The sequence below is a fragment of the Rhinoderma darwinii genome, chromosome 2 (assembly GCF_050947455.1).
Source record: "Rhinoderma darwinii isolate aRhiDar2 chromosome 2, aRhiDar2.hap1, whole genome shotgun sequence".
NCBI lineage: Eukaryota > Metazoa > Chordata > Amphibia > Anura > Rhinodermatidae > Rhinoderma > Rhinoderma darwinii.
In genome coordinates, this window is record NC_134688.1 from 26,051,055 (window position 1) to 26,069,064 (window position 18,010).

Genomic DNA, 18,010 nt, shown 5'->3' on the forward strand with positions numbered 1-18,010 from the left:
GGTGGCCCACAGCTCTGGGGCTCCATACGCCCCTGAAATTGGACAAACAATAACGGCGCAGGGAGGAAGCGAAATGTCTGACCCGGTTGGTCGTCTATTAGGTGAGTATATTTTTTTATTTTATAGGAGCAAAGGGGGCACTATTAATATGGGGGATAAAGGGACTGAGTCGGGGCTTAGAAAAAGGGGCTTCATTACTGTGGGGCCATACAAAAGGGGCATTCTGACCCAGGACATACAAAAAGTGTCATTCTAACTGTGGAGGGTATTGGTGGATACTGCATATAGTAACTAATAAGAGACGCACCTTGCATAGATGAAATATTGCTTCAGAGAGTCCCCCTGGCAGCAGGCAGCCGATCTTAAGGTGTTCTGGAAAAAACAATAATTGTGTAGTTTTATTTCTCCAGACAGACGTGTGCTCAGTATAGACCACCCAACAATGAAGGAAATGTACATTAGGGCTCATGTACACAGCAACTTCATGTGGACGGACCTGTATGGTGGCGCACAGACTGCAGTACTGGTAATGTAGACACTCTGTGCGCGCTGTGTGCTCCCCCATAAGCCAAATGTGTATTAGGAAATGACATAAATAACAAGTCCCTTATATATTACTAATACCATAATATCTTCTTTATGGAGCATTTCTATAATAATAATAATAATATAAAGCTGCAGCAAAATTCCCAGCGTTTACTTTTGCTACATGTGGATGAGTTTTTGAGACTGTAACTATTCACCTGTAACACTTGTGAATTTTGCCGCGCAGCAAATCTGCAGCGTCTGAATTCAGCTTTATGGCGTAGAATATAGTACTCAAATACTGCAATCATACAGTGCCCAAATAACACTGCCAGACAAGTATTGTCTGCCACACTGTAATGTAATCCATTATCAAGGAATTGTATCTGCATCCTGAGCAGTGCCCTTTACTTTTTTTACATGAAGAGTGGGATTGAGTGTTCAAGCAATGGGTGCCCCAGACATCAAGACCAGTGGCGCCCCATTCATTAGTGACAGGTGATGCACCCAGTGTAGCCGCACAGGTCGCACACCCCTAAGACAGGCCCTGGATGAACAACATTGGAGAATTTGTTCCCACAGTCTTGTCATGTGTCTCTATAGGAACATTCTGGATGACATCAGATTATAGAATTTCTATAGGTTGTCATTTGCTATAATACTTACATATATACAGTGTATGTCCTAGCATGTCGGCTGTCACTGGTGCCACATATTCAGATGTCATAAATGTCTGTAAAATACATAATGGAATAAATATAAAATAACCCCATATCTAGAATGAATAATAATATATTTACTTTCACACCTTTCATTTTCTATCACAGGACGAGTCAGACATTGAAAACATTTTGTAATGTTAGTGTAAACCCAGGGAACATAACTATAGGGGTGAAGAGGTTGCAGTCACACCCAGGCCCAGGTGTCCATGACTGACATTAGGGGGGGGTCACAATGTGGGCAATTTACAAATGCCAATCCCCAATGCCCCCATCTCCTAGAGGAATCCCGATTTTCGCTGCTAGAAACGCGATGTCAGTGAGAGAAGCACCCAGGCGGAAAGGCAGCTGCTGAGTTGCCCGGCCGCTTCTAAAACACAAGCAGTGGAAGGGAGCCAGCGCAGCGCCCCGTTCCACCTGCTGGAGGGATGCGCCCTATGTAATGGCACAGGTCGCACACCCCTAAGGCCGGCCCTGGCTACTGCTGAGCCTTATTAGGATAATATACGGTAGCTTTTTAAGACTATTTAATTAAATTAAATTAGACATCATATTGAAAACGACTGAGAAGTCACATTCCACATTACTGACAGCTGCAATTCTCAGACAATGGTAAGGGTATGTTCACACACTTAACTAAAAAACTTCTCTAAAATACAGAGCTCTTTTCAAGGGAAAACAGCCTCTGATTTTCAGCCATTTTTTTAAACCACAAACATTTTTTGAGGCGATTTTACCAACGTTCTTGGAGCTGTTTTTCTATTGAGACAATGAAAAACGGCTGCAAAAACGGCCGAAGGAGTGAAATGCACTTCTTTTTACAGGGTGTTTTTTATGCGCCGCTTTATCAAACGCCCACGTAAAATGCACCATCGGAAAAAAAAAAAAGTTTTTCCCATTGAAATCAATGGGCAGATGTTTGGAGGTGTCCAGCCTCCGTATTTTCGGCTGTTTTTCGGGGTGTTTACGGCCAGGAAAACGGCTGAAAATTGGCTGTGTGAACATACTCTGTTGTACTGAGTTGTAACTTTAATGAGAAAATATGAAACATTGAAATCTGAATGTAAAATGTTCAGTTGTTACTTGCATTAATAGAAACATTTTACTGGAACTTGAACTGTTTGTCTAAAAAAAAAAAACAACCCCCGACAATCACCAGAAAGAAATCCTTCTACAATCATATAGTTGTGGTGAGGTGATGGTGTGGTTAGAAATTGCTGCAGTAATGTCCAGTGTGAATCTGGCCTTATATGAGAATTCTAGAGCGTATATATTTCATGTGTCCAGTAACATGTAGAATTCATGATAAAATGCTGCATCTTACCTGTCAATCACACAGTCAATCACAGTCCCGGTCCAGACGTCATTGGCAGAAATTGTAAAAAATATGTAATCCAGCTGCACATAGAACCTAACGGCTAGTACTGTCTATGACATCATCAGTGACATCATAAGCGGCTGCAGTATCTGTTACATCATCTAATTATCTCCTACTGCCTGGATAGACTGTCTGTGCATACACTGGATATAGGCGTTACATGGGACTGCTGTTTATAAACATGGAAGAAAGATACATGTGTGGTTATAGGGGCTATGACTAAGAACATGTAATGTATGAAACGTGTAATCTGTTACTAGATGGATTTTATACTGTAATACAGATGTAGCCATCTTTAACTTGACTCTGATAACTTGTTGCAGCGTGATACTTTCTTGATCCCGCAGCACTCCGTGTTTCAAGTGTGCGTGAGTAGGCTTCCACGCCAATGTGTAAAAAATGGGAACTCAGCACTCCAAGGTATTATGCAATAATTGATATTTGATTTCACATATAGCGAAAAGTAGTAATCCAAAAATAATGGCGCCATTACCCAACAGCGACCGAGGTCACAAGCGCCGCATATCCGTGTCTAAAGAAGGTTGAATGTATAGACCGAAAGGTTAAAAACCTATTTTTGGATTACTACTTTTCGCTATATGTGAAATAAAATATCATTTGTTGCAGCGTGATATCACACAACAAAAGCCATTGAAAAAGTCAAGATAAGGGATTGTTTATTTAATGCGTTAAAAGTCAAGGTAAAGACGGCAACATCTGAACTAATAAAGGATACATTTTATTGAAATTCGTTTTAGGCTACATTCACACAACAGTAAAAAACGTCCGCTTTCAGAACAATGATGTTCTATGGGTATATTCACACGGCCTTTTTTTAACCACCCGTGAATATTGGCCGTCAAAAAATAGAACATGTCCTATTTTTGGCCGCTTTCACGGCCAGACGGCGCCCATAGAAGTCAATGGATCAATTTTTAACGGCCGTCAATACATGTAACAGACGTTAAAAACGGTTCTGTGATTTGGGGATTCAAGAGCCAAGGGAACTATTGGCTCCCTTGCTGGTAATCGGCGGCGCAATGACACATTCTCACCGATGCAGCGCCGTCCTCTACAGGTGTGGTCTCTAGTCTCATGGGTTCTGCGAAGGTGACGAGATGACGTCCTCGCGTCGCCTTCGCAGAACCAGTGAGACTAGAGATCACTCGTGACGTAGACAGTCATGCATCGGTGAGTATGTAGGGCATTCAGGCGGACAAAAATTACGGATATTGTTGCGCTCACTACTATGGTAGTGAAATGGGCTTTTTCAAGTTCTTCTTCACTGATGACTTTATAGATCTTATGGTCTCCCAGACAAATTTATATGTCCAACAGTATATTACTAAGAACCCTAAATCATTTTATGCCCAATCCTACAGGTGGACCCCTGTAGATGTAGCAGAGTTCGGCAAGTTCTGGGGACTTCACTTGAACATGGGGCTTCTGAAAAAGCCATCCATTAGGACCTACTGGAGCATGGACATCTTATACCATACCCCCAATGTACCGTATGGCCATGTCCAGGATGCATTATGAGGCAATATTTCGCTTCTTAAATTATAAGGATAATGAGCAGTGCCCACCCCGAGATGACCCCAGTTTTGACCGTTTGTACAAACTGAGACCCCTATTAGACCATTTCAGTGCTCGGTTTGCCCAAGCATACACCCCCGAGAAGTGTATTTCTATTGATGAGTCCCTGGTACATTTTAAAGGGAGGCTTCAATTCCGCCAGTACCTGCCGAGTAAGAGGGCAAGGTATGGCGTAAAGATGTATAAGCTGTGCGAGAGTGCATCAGGGTATACCTACAAATTTAGGATGTATGAAGGGAAGGACAGCAGTATTCAGCCCCCAGAATGCCCCCCCTTACTGGGAATTAATGCAAAAATTGTGTGGGATTTGGTGCACCCACTGCTGGACCAGGGTTACCACCTCTACTTGGATAATTTTTATACCAGCGTCCCACTCTTCAAGTGCCTCGCTTCCAGAAGTCCTGCGGCATGCGTCACTGCTAGAAAAAGTCTGAGAGGCCTCCCTAAGACTCTGCTTGGGCAAACACTCAGAAGGGGTGAGAGCAGGGCACAATCTAGCAGCAACATATTGTGTGTCAAGTACAAGGACAAGAGAGATGTCCTTGTATTAACAACAATACATGGCCACACCAGTACCCATGTACCTGTACGAGGTACCAGTACAGAGACCCCCAAACCAGGCTGCATCCTGGACTACAATAGGTACATGGGAGGGGTTGACTTGTCAGATCAAGTCCTGAAGCCCTACAGCACCATGTGGAAATCGAGGGTTTGGTATAAGAATCTGGCCGTGCACATCATACAGATGGCATTGTACAATGCGTATGTGCTACGTCGATGTGCAGGCCAGAGGGGAACTTTCCTGGAATTTCAAGAGGTGATTATCAAGAACCTAATCTTTAGGACCAAGAATAGGGAGCATCCAGTACTTCCGGAAGCGAGGCCACACGCATCGTACCAGGGCAACACTTTCCAGGAGAAGTTCCCCAAACTGGCAAGAAGGGAAAAAGTCAAAAGAGGTGCAGAGTCTGCTCAAAGAGGGGGATAAGGAGGTAAACAATATACGAATGCGACACGTGTCCCGACACGTGTCCCGAAAAACCAGGGCTCTGTATGAAAGATTGTTTTTGAATTTATCATACATCCCTTAATTTTTAATTTACCCTGATACACTCCGCACAGCTTATGCCCCTCATCTTTCCCTTCTGAGCCCTGCCGTGTGCCCAGGCAGCTAATAACAGCCACATGTAGGGTATTGCCGTACCCGGGAGAACCCACATTACATCTTATGGTGTGTATATCTCCAGTGGCACATGCTGGGCACACTATATCGGGCACGGACATGCCATATATATATAGAAAATTGCAAATCTCACTCTACCCCATCTGCTGCGCATTATCTTTTACACAGTACCTGTGGGGTCAAAAGGCTAACTACACCTCTAGATGAATGTCTTAGGGGGAGTAGTTTTTTAAATGGGGTCACTTCTCAGGGGTTTCAACTGTACTGGTACCTCAGGGGCTTCTGCATACATGACTTAGCACCAGAAAAACTCCAGTAGGCCAAATGGTGGTCCTTTCCTTCTGAGCCCTCCCATGGGCCCAAACGGCAGTTTATCACCACAAATGGGGTATTGCCGCACCAAGGACAAATTGGGCAACAAAATGGGGTATTTTGTTTCCTGTGAAAATAAGAAATTTTGATAAAAAATGACATCTTATTGTTCTACACACAGGCATCCAGTCTACCAGGACTACTATTATGGGTAAGGCTATCTGAGTTATTAATGTTGGGAGTATTTTACTCTAGAAAACACCCTTTGGACACTTCTGTCCTTAACAAAACAGCTCACACTCAAACAACTAACGTTATATACGATAGCACACTGCCCTATTCATATGTCCTTAATATAAGGACTTTAAACACACCATACACTTGGTTTTCCTACTTACCTGTGTTCATATCATATAGAGTCTCTCCACTCATGTACCTTTTTAACATGTATGTTTTTATATGTATTTAATAAAATTTGTTATTCTTTTCATATATACTTGGTTCTATACTCTGTTTCTTGTGTGTGTATAGGGTTCAAGTAGAGTATAACAGAGAGAGTTCCCAGCATTATCATTCCCTTACCCCCCTACAACATGACCATGGGATTACAGAGCTCGCTCCATTTCGAACCCTTATTGCTTAACCTTACCCTCAATACTGTCCACCCCCTTTCTTGCTTCCAGGCCTTTTTCCCCTCCACCCATGTCACTCTCCACCCCCCAGTGAGACACACGAGACAGTGGGTTGGAAATTTTCGGCCACAGCAGCCATTTTATTAACAAATTTACATGAACATAAAACATTCCTTTATAAATAACATTACTAGGAAAGGGGAAGTCCTTGGAGCTCCAAAACGTTGGCGCCAAACTGCCCCCTGTATAGCTACTTACCCCCAGCCGTCCCCTACAGGCTCAGAGGCACCTTTCTGCTCCACAGTTGGCTTGCCAAGTATGTAAAACCACTCCCCGGGACACCACCCAGCAGGAGTCCAAAATACGCCCATCTCCATGAGCAATTATGTATTTGTTAGGGACCATACCTCCGATGAATCCCCTACTTCAAATTACCACCAACTCCAAGGACCCCCCAATCCGCCACACGAGCATACTTAGACCACCTATAAGTATGCGAGCCCCCACCATCCATCATCGCCCGCTCGATTCCTTCCTGAATCCGCAAGGCCCATAGGTCAATGCCCACCGCATTGAGATGCACACCATCACCTAGCCAAAACTTCCCTTGGCCATCCTCGAAATCGTAGTGCCGCACAAAAAATCCCCCGTTTTTTACCACAAAGCTGGAAACCGCCTGATTGACTTTTACCCGGGCCTTGTTCACACGCTCTACCGAACGCGCATTTCTCCATACACTACGCGGCACTATTTCCGACCAAATCACCTTTACCTTCGGAAAACAGGACCAAAGCCGGAGAAGGTCATACTTCACATCCCGAATGAATTCTCTAAACGGGCGAGTACCCAAGTCGTTTCCCCCTACATGAAGGACCAACAAATCAGGAACCCGATCCAACTGCGCATACCGATGGAAATCCGGCAAAACTCGACTCCACACCATACCGCGCGTGCCCAGCCACCGTATCACCACCGCCGACCTTTGGAACCCCAGTTGCCGCCCATCTGGCCGCACATCCGTCCTTAACGCCCCCCAGTGCACATATGAGTGCCCAAGAATCCACACCAGTGCCGGTGTACCATCTGAAATAAAAGAATAACAACGATAACACCAACCAAAAAACAGCACGTTGATACGAGAAAACAAATCACAAAGTGGAGACGCACGTAGGACTTATACCTCCCCGACTCCCAACGACCTATGCGCTTCACCACATCAGGCCCGAACCCCCATGACGCAGCCTCCGTGGCTGCTCCTATACGAAAGGAGTGCGGTGATTAAATACCTTTATCCAAACCCAACACCTGCAAACATCTACGGAAGACAGCTGTAAACTGGCATCTTGACAAGAAAGCCCCATCCGTATGACATAACAGCGGCCCCCCCCTACACCCTCGCAGCGCGACGTACCGCTCATAGCATTTCACCGGGCACAACCCCGCCCTTGCCACCGCCCCCAGAACCACTCGTTTACCTTTTCCACTTTGATCCGACTTCGACCGCCTTACCCAGAATTCCACTCTCCCCCTTCCTCCTGTTACATCTTCCGCTTGCAAACCCCCCGCTCTCTTCTTACTAGGGGAAATTAACTCGCCCACTCTTAAAGCCCCAAAAAACGCCCATGAAAAAGCCAACTGAAACAATGCTACCTCATAGCCTGAGAAACACACCTTCCCCAACGCTTCACCTAACTGCTCCAAAAGCGCAAAAGAAACCGGGCGACGGCCGTCCGGCCGCCCCGCCCCCTTTTTCCGAAACCCCTTCAACGCCTGGACAATCAAGAAATCTTTCGTCCCCCAACCCCCTTAGTTTAAAACCAAAGGCCAAAGCTGACACGAACCGATTCACTTTAGACACCGACCAGCCTTCCACTGAGACCAATCCCAAAAACCCCAACAAAGCTACCACTTGTTCCTCCATCGACCCGCCTCCGGGTGAACCTGTTAACCACAACACCCAGTCCCTCCACGCCGCGTCGTACGCCAACCATGTACTAGGCGCTAGAGAAGACTTGATCAAACCTCGTGCTGCTCTTAAACCACGTCCCAAAGCCATCCCGGGAACGCGACCCCTTCCCGATCCTCCTCCGGTACCAACAGACGAAACCGCTCCCACTGTAGGCGAGAGAGAGAATCCGCTATGTCATTCTGCACCCCCGGAACATGAACCGCAACAATCCACGCATTGAGTTCCAAACAACGCAACACCAGCCGCCTTAACAACCTCACCACCGGGGGGGAAGAAGCCGTTACATTATTGATTGCCAACACCACCCCCATATTATCACAGTGGAACCGCACCTTGCTATTACGGAAACGCTCCCCCCAAATCTCCACCGACACCACAATTAGGAATAGTTCCAGAAGTACAAGATTACGAACCAGTCCCAACGACACCCTTTCCTCCGGCCACTGGCCCACGCACCACTGTCCTCCACAATAAATTCCGAAACCCACACTACCTGCAGCATCGGTAAACAATTCCCATTGCCCATTATCCACCACCGGCGAGATCAACAACGATTTTCCATTATACAAATTCAAAAACTCTCTCCATACTGCCAAGTCATCCCGATGCTCCCGCGTCAACCGTACAAAATGATGTGGGGCTCTAACCCCCGCCGTTGCTGAAGCCAACCTCCTGCAAAAAACTCTGCCCATGGGCATTATCCGACAAGCAAAATTAAGTTTTCCTAACAACGACTGCAACTCCCGCAGCTGAATCTTATGCAGCCGACCCGCCCTACTCACTTCCAATCTCAACGCTTCCAGCTTGTCCTTAGGAAGTCGACACTCCAATGCCACCGAATCCAGGGTAATGCCAAGAAAAACGATACAAGTACTGGGACCCACGGTCTTCTCTGGAGATAACGAAACCCCAAATCGCTGAGCGACCCACTGTATTGCCCCCAGCAAATTGGCGCACACCTCCGAACCCGCTGGGCCCACACACAGGAAGTCATCTAGATAATGTATGACCGACTCTAACCCTGCCACTTCCCGGATTACCCACTCTAGGAACGAACTAAACGCCTCGAAGTACGCGCAAGACACTGAACAACCCATCGGGAGACACCGATCCATATAATAAGCCCCCTCCCAGTAACACCCTAACAGCCTCTGGCTGTCCGGATGAACCGGGAGAAGCCGGAAAGCCGATTCCACATCAGTCTTTGCCATAAGGGCCCCCGCCCCATACCGCCGCACCCACTCAACTGCCGCGTCAAACGACGTATATACCACCGCGCACAGCTCGGGCGCAATGCCGTCATTTACAGACAACCCCCGCGGATGCGACAAATGATGGATAAGCCGGAATTTATTTGGCTCCTTTTTTGGAACAACCCCTAACGGAGACACAACCATGTCCTGAACGGGCCGCACCGGGAACGGCCCCGCCATGCACCCTAACCCCACTTCTTTACGCAACTTGTCTGACACTACCACCGGATACTCCATTGCCGACTTTAAATTCCGTAGGGAAAGGGGGACCGCATGAACCGGGGAAGGGATCACAAAACCAAACTGAAAACCACGCAACAACAACTCGCCTTTCTCCCTGTCCGGGAACCTATTTAGGTACGGCTCCATCTCTTCCCACCTCAACGGCGTCAGCCCCATGACCCCCACCACTTCCCCCTTTTCCCTTCCCTTTTTTGAAACACTTGGCAGACCCGTGCGAAGTCCCGCCGCAAGAGGAGCAAGTGTGCTTAAACTTACAACCCGCCCCAAACTTGCATTGACCGTCGTTAAACTGCCAGCACAAGCCCGCCCTTCCTCCTGTCCCTCCCCCCGATTGCCCCGATTGTCCTGAGGGGCCGGAAACCCCCGCCCCCCCCCCTTGAAAGGACTGCCCGAACTTAGCCGGGGCCATTACTTTTAACCAAAGCCCAATGTCTTTATTATCCGATCTAATGTTGGGACGAACCGCTTTCCTCTGACGAAACAGTTCGTCATACCGCAACCAAGTCTGACCCCCATACGAGCGATGCGCCTCCCCGATCGCATCCATGTACCCGAAAAGGGCAGAGCAATTCTCCGGGGCCTTTTCCCCTATAACACTGGCCAGTATGGCAAACGCCTGCAACCAATTCACAAACGTCTGCGGGATTAAACGATATTGACGCTTCTCTTCCTCCTCCTTTTTACTTTCCCACCTTTTACCCTTATCTAAATTAAACTTTTCCAGAGGAAGAAGCGAAAAGATTTCTACGTACTCATCCCTCCAAATTTTTTCTTTCACTTCAGTCTTCAATTGCGACCCCAACAACCCCTCAAAACAAACGTACACCTCGCCTTTAGCTTTATCATCTAACCTCACCCTATCCACATCCTTACCTTTATCAGTCTGAACCGCAACCGTCACTCCCCCGACCTCCACCCCGGATACCGTCATCGGGGGTTGCACCGATTCACCACCCCCCCGCTGCCGAAACCCACGCCTCAACCGGGGATGCAGCAGGCAACCTACCCTCCTCACAACGCGCTAGCAACGCCTTTACACAGCCAAGCAATTCCTGCACATCTCCCCCCCCCTCTCCCAACAGACAACAGCCCACTATTATCAACATTCCTAACTGCCTCCCCTTGGGAACCCTCCCCAAACCCCGGGGATCTAAATAACGCTGGAAATGTATGTAATGGTGGCATCGACTCACCAGACTGCATGGGCGCTGAGTTCCCACCAGCCGGGGCGACGGGATCTCCTTGACGATCATCCTCCATTGACACACCTCCGTTTTCGCCCACCTCCGGACATCCGGGGCCTGAAGCCGCACCGCAGGCTCTGCAGCCGTGCACACCATCCTGAACCGCATAAGTGTCGCCAGACGTCAAGAGCCGTTCCGGCCTCCACTCTCTCTCCACCGCTGCCCCCTCCCTCCATCTCCGCAGCACCACCGATTGTGGCCTGCGTGACCGTACGGGGACATCTTCATGCTGACAGGCAGGCCGCCCGACTGGAGCATCGCCAGAACGGCCCGCCGCAAATCCTCGTGGTGCTGACCTGGAGATGGGAGGCTGTCCCACTGGCCTGGGACCCTGCCCTCCACTCTCCGGAGGGCCTGACCGCGGACCGGGATTCCTCCCGGACCGGGACCTCCGCCCCCTAGTGTTGGAAGCGGAAACCCGGCCCGGAGCGTCCCTCGAGGGGCTCCCAAGCCTGCGTCGAGCCCTAGGCAATTCGTCCGGGCTAAGGCGTTCTGGCGGCCGCACCCGCCGCGACCGCCGGAGGGGGGATGTCATCACATCAGGCGCTGCCTGCGTCCCGGCCGCACTCAAACCCGCTGCCTCCTCCAGCCCTGCCAACTCCGTCCCTGATGCCACCGGACCCGTCCTCCCGAGCTCCTCCTCAAGCCAGGCCATGCCCCGTTCCGCCACAGCCTGCCGCACTTGCTCCATCAGGGCCTGCATCGTTCACAAGGTCAGTACAAGTCTAACTGCTTTCCTGGGGCGTGAATGGCGCGAAACTGTTTCTCACCCTTCCTATATTCCCTTTGTCCACCACGCCCCTTCCCCTCCACCTTCCTCCCCCTCCTCCTCTTGAACTTTTCACCTCATTCCTTCTCCCCTGCAACCCTGGTCATGTTTGCCTCCCCCAATCATTGCATGATGTGTCCGGCTATTTCTTTACGAATTATATTCACTTGGGACTGGTGTTGTTTTATTAAATTTCTTTTGATTCTCTTGATTTTTTTTGCTGTTTTTGACATTCCACTATGTTCTGCATAAAGCTTAGTGTCAGCTGTACTGTGACTTCTTTATCATAACGGAGCCATACCAGGCCCTTATACACCCTATATGCTTCCCCAATAGAATCCATAATACATAAAAGGGCTGAGCAGTGCTCCGGGGTCTTTTCGCAAATCACTCTAGCTAGAATCGCAAATGAAAACGTTCACCATATTAACCAATTGGTAAACATTTGCGGAATCAGGAGATAACGCCTTTTCTCCTCCTCCTTCTTTTATGCTCTAGCCCCTCTTCCCCTGATCCAGATAGAACTTCTCCAAGGGGAGGAGGGAGAACATCTCCACATACTCATCCTTCCCTATTTGTTTCCTGACGTCCTGCTTAAGATGGGCACCGATCCCTCGAAGCAGACATACACAGCCAAGTTATCCCTGTTTACCTAATTAGGTGTCTCAGTCTGGACTGAGACCGCAACCGCCTCATAACTCACCGGAAGAGGGTTAACAAGGGAAAATGTGGAAAACCGCCCACCTACCCAGACTTTACGGGACCGCCCACGCAAAAACCTGGGATGGACCCGCACCCTTCACCAGGGAACCGCCCACCATGTTCAGCAGGCACACCACTGAGTCCCTCAGGCATCTGCACACGCCTCCTGCTGTGTTACCCCACAGCCCCTAGCGGCAGGGGGCGAACCTGACCTAAACAATAATGGCACCAAGCACCAATAGTGATGCTTTTGAAAAGTATCAAAAAACTTTATTAAATATAGAGGACAAATGAATAAAAAGTGTCACACAATAGATATAGCAACATCTCCAGAGTGAAATACACAGGGTGAACACATGCCCATAACAATACGGATACATCTTATTTATAAAGTGTATAGTGCTAAGCAATATATATGAAATAAGGATATATATACCATATATAATATAAATTGTCTTTACAATACTGCAGGATGGACAAGGACATGGACAAGAAGCTAAATACGAGTAGTGATGGTCCTAGGATAGGTGCAACACATGTTCAAAAGAGTACAGCATATGAAATAACATGCCTCAATATATACCCATCTATATGACACAACCGGGATGGCGCCAACCACGACGCACGTTTCGGCACAGCCTTCATCTGGGGGTGACATCATCTCCTAACAGGTATAATATAATAATATATATATTATATAATATATTATTATATTATATAATATAATATAAATTTCGGTATAATAATGATACAACAGTAAACTGGAGATGACCGTCCAACACTGCGAATTTAACCCCTTAATTACAATACGCCTTTTCACGGTGGTCATTAACCCCTTAATGACCAGCCTATTTTGGACCTTAATGACCAAGCCATTCTTTAAGTTTTTCCATCGTCGCATTCCAAGAGCTATAACGTTTTTATTTTTGCGGCGACATAGCTGTATAAGGTCTTGTTTTTGCGGGACAAGTTGTACTTTTCAATAGCACCATTTTGGGGGACATATTATTTATTGATTAACTTTTATTAACTTTTATTTGGGGGGAAATAGAAAAAAAAACAGAAATTTTGCCACTCTTTTTCGCGTCTTAAATCTACGCCGTTTACCGTGTGATATAAATAACCCAATAACTTTATTCAGCGGGTTGTTACGATTGCAACGATACCAAATTTGTATAGTTTTTGTATGTTTTACTACTTTTACACAGTAAAAATGCTTTTTTTTCAAAATTATTTGTTTTTGTGTCTCCATGTTTGAAGAGCCGTAACGTTTTTATTTTTTCGCCGATGCGGTTGTATGAGGGCTTTTTTTTTTATGCGGGAAGACTTGTAGTTTTTATTGGTACCATTTTGGAGTAGATGCGACTTTTTGATCACTTTTTATCACATTTTTTTAAAGTCAGGATTCACAGAAAACAGCAATTTTTCCATAGTTTTTTATTAAATTTTTTACGGCGTTCACCGTGCGGGTTAAATAATGTTATCGATTTATAGTCTGGGTCGTTACGGACGCGGCGATACCAAATATGTGTAACTTTTTTACTTTATTTTGTTTTTTTAATAGTAAAGCAGTTTGTAAGGGGAAAAGCTGGGTTTTTCATTTTTTTTCACTTTTTTTTAATTAACTTTATTAAACTTTTTTTTCACTTTTTTACTACTCCCACTAGGGGACTATAATATGCGATTCTGCGATCGCTATTATAATACACTGCAATACTTTTGTATTGCAGTGTATTATGCCTGTCCGTTTAAAACGGACAGGCATCTGCTAGGTCATGCCTGCGGCATGATCTAGCAGGCATTCACTCCAGGCAGACCTGGGGGCCTTTATTAGACCCCCGGCTGCCATTGGAGACACAGACACTCGGCGATCGTATCGCCGGGTGTCGGTGGGGGAGAGAGGGAGCTCCCTCCCTCTCTCCAAAACCACTCAGATGCGGTGCTCGCTATTGAGCACCGCATCTGAGAGGTTAAACGCGTGAGATCGATACTAATATCGATCTCACCCGGCAGAGCAGGGACGCCCCCAGCTGCTTCTGGCAGCTGAGAGCAGGGAGATTTGACAGCTCCCTGCTCTGTAAACTTATTCCGATGCCGCGACGTAAAAAGTCTATGGCATCGGAATAAGGCCCGTTAGTGACCGACGTAGAAACACGATGGGCCGGTCACTAACGGGTTAAAGGGGTTCTCTGGAAAAAACTTTATGGTCTCATGTTTACTTGATAAAGTGGTTCTGTTTCCACTAAACGCGTTGTACCTCAAGAGACCCTCTATCTCTCTTTTTTTTATGCATGTTTTATTATGACCTATTGTTTTAGACCAGTGGTTCTTAACCTGGGTTCGATCGAACCCCAAGGGTTCGGTGAGTCAGTCTCAGGGGTTCGGCGGAGGTCAAGACACATATCCGACTCATATAATTCGTGATTACACGCCCTGCTTGGCCATCATTGGCTGCAGGTGATCACGCTACATCGCTTGGCCTATCTGTTCTGCAGGGAATTTGGTACGCTCAGTAGTTGACTTGTGACTGTCGTGATGGTACGTCGTGTGATTTCTTTCTTAAAATTTTAATCCCTTCATACTAACTATGTCAAGCACAAAAAGAAAGTGGTCGGACGAATATGTACAATATGGATTCAGATGTATAACGGAACGTGATGGGAGTCAGCGTCCTAACTGCATGATTTCCAATGCCAAGTTGAGCAATTCTAGTCTAGCACCGGCAAAACTAAGAGAACACTTCCTTAAGCTGCATGGAGATGGAAAATACAAGAATATAACACTCGCTGAATTCAAGGTGAAGAGAGCCAGAGTCGATGAAAAGGCTACACTACCTGTTCTTGGCTTCGTACCCATCAACAAACCGATCCTCACAGCATCGTACGAAGTTGCTTACCTGATCGCAAAGCAGGGCAAACCACACACCATTGGTGAAACACTCATAAAACCATGGCGAAGATGGCGAATATCATGCTGGGATAAGATTCTGAAGTTACGTTTTCCCAAATTCCTCTTTCAAATGACACCATCACCGACAGAATAGAGGACATGAGCAAAGACATCTTGACTCAAGTAGTTGCATATCTGATTTCAAGCCCGGCAAAATTCAGCCTTCAACTCGACGAGACCACAGACATTTCCAATCTAAGCCAGCTTGCTGTATTTGTCCGCTATGTGAAAGACGACGTGATAAAGGAAGATTTTTTTATTTTGTAAGCCTCTTACAATAACAACTAAGGCAGCCGAAACTTGTGGATGACTTTTTCAAAGACAAAAAACTTTCGTGGGATATGGTTTCTGCAGTTTGTTCGGACGGAGCTCCAGTCATGCTGGGAAGAAAGTCTGGTTTTGGTGCGCTAGTGAAAGCCGATGCACCACACATCATTGTTACGCATTGTATTCTGCACAGGCATGCGTTGGCAACAAAAACCTTGCCTTCAAAACTGGCTGAAGTATTAAAAATTGTAGTGGAATGCGTGAGCTATGTGCCAAATAGTGCTCTGAGGCACCGCATCTTCAGTGAGCTGTGTAAAGAAATGGGCTCTGAATTCGAGGTACTTCTGTACCATTCTAACGTTCGGTGGTAATCCCGGGGACAGGGGCTGAATTGTGTTTTTGCTGTGCGTGTGGAATTAGCCCTGTTTTTGCAAGAGCACCAACATTGTCATGCAGATTGCTTCAAAAATTCTGAGTTCATTCTCATTTTAGCATACATGGCTGATATCTTCGCAGCTCTCAATCATCTCAATCAACAGATGCAGGGCGGTGGAGTCAACATCATCGAAGCGGAAGAAAACCTGAAGGCTTTTAAAAAAAAAGCTACCGTTATGGAAACGACGAACAGAGAATGATAACTTCGCAAACTTTCCCCTGCTGGACGACTGTGTAAGTAAGATCGAAGATGTATCTGGAATCAGAGACATTTCTGTACCCGCGGAACTGAAGCAAGCAATAGCCACGCACTTAGATGAGCTTGCAAAGTCTCTCGATGGATACTTCCCTACAAGAGAGTCATATCCAGCATGGGTGAACAACAACGCTCTCAACGTTTTGTCAACAAATGGTAACGTGCCCTGTTATTGCTAAGAAAGCTCTGGAGATTTTCATACCGTTTGTTACAACATATCTTTGCGAGCAATCCTTTTCGAGGATGCTGGACTTAAAAACGAAGAAAAGGAGCAGACTTTGTTGCGAAAATGACATGAGAGTGGCACTTGCCAAGGTGAAGCCGCGCATTTCTGAACTGGTCTCTGAATGGCAGCAGCAGAAGTCACATTTGCAGTAAATATTCATTATTATGTTTTTGTGTGAAAATCATGTTTTGATGGTTTTGGTCTTTGAACACAGTGATGTTGATGCACGGTTCATTTTGTGCACCAGTAAAATATAAACCTATGTTTTGAATTTGAAAAAATCATATTTTATTTTTCCAATTAAGAAGGGTTCGGCGAATGCGCATATGAAACTGGTGGGGTTCAGTACCTCCAATAAGGTTAAGAACCACTGTTTTAGACAATTAATTATATATATATTTTTTCTCAAAAAAGTATTGCGCCTGGATGGTGTCTCTTTTTTACAGTGGATCCCACCTGGTTCCCACTGTTTTTATCTACCTGCTCTTACTGAAGATGTCCTCAAAACTGGCTTAATGAGATGGTAGATCGGAGAGTGACTGAGGCAGTGGAGGCAAAACAGGGCGGACCTGTTGCAGGCAGCGGCTAAGGCATCTTGGCCCCCATTGGGGGACCTCTCCAGAACTCCAGTGAAGGACCTGGGCGTGTAGACGAAGCCAAGGCAGACCCAGCAGAACCGGGTTGATGGCTTTAGGCAGGACGAGGAAGTTGATCTGTTCTGAGTGAAGGACTCCAATTTGTAACGTAAGTGGTTTCATGATAGCCACAATAGGATCGGGCAATGGTAGTCCATTTACAGAAGCAACAGCAAGGGATCTCTCTAGAAGAACTGTGGGTAGATGTAGTCGGTCTACTAAATCCTGCTGGATGAAATCTGCAGCTGCCCTGGAGTCAAAATAGGCAGAGGAGAAGTGTGATGTCTCTCCCGAGATGATGGTCACAGGAATAGATAATTTGGAAGAGGTTTTGATGTTTGGCATCATCCCACCTAGAGTTGCCTCTCTAGGAGCTGGAGTTTCCCAGCTTTTGTGGACATTGGCGCACGAAAGGGCCTTTAAGGCCGCAATACAAACACAGACCTGAAGAGCGTCAGCATTGTTTCTCCTGCTCGGACAACTTGACTCTGTCTACCTGCATTGGTTCCTCAGGTAGAGCAACAAGAGGGGGCAGTAGTGGTCTCTGGAACGAGGGTGCTAATCTGTGAAAACAGCTCTCCACCTAACCTCCTCATCGCGTTCCTGGATCCTCATGTTGACCCGGGTAGCCAACAGGATATGGGCATCCAAGGTAGGTGGGAGGTCGCGGGCTGCCAGCTCGTCCATGGTGTGTGAGGACAGTCCATGCCATAGATC

The 18,010-nt window shown here is 46.7% G+C and overlaps 1 long non-coding RNA gene across 2 annotated transcripts in view; it reads right to left on the reverse strand.

Annotated features, from left to right (window-relative positions):
* The window catches only part of LOC142742069 (uncharacterized), a 49,185-nt gene that overhangs the window by 23,512 nt on the left and 7,663 nt on the right, over positions 1 to 18,010 (reverse strand). For both annotated transcript variants that reach the window (XR_012881283.1, XR_012881282.1), the window contains exons 8-9: positions 1,192 to 1,258; positions 308 to 372 (exon numbers count right to left, since the gene is read on the reverse strand). This is a non-coding gene — a long non-coding RNA (uncharacterized LOC142742069). The remainder of the gene's footprint in view (positions 1 to 307; positions 373 to 1,191; positions 1,259 to 18,010) is intronic.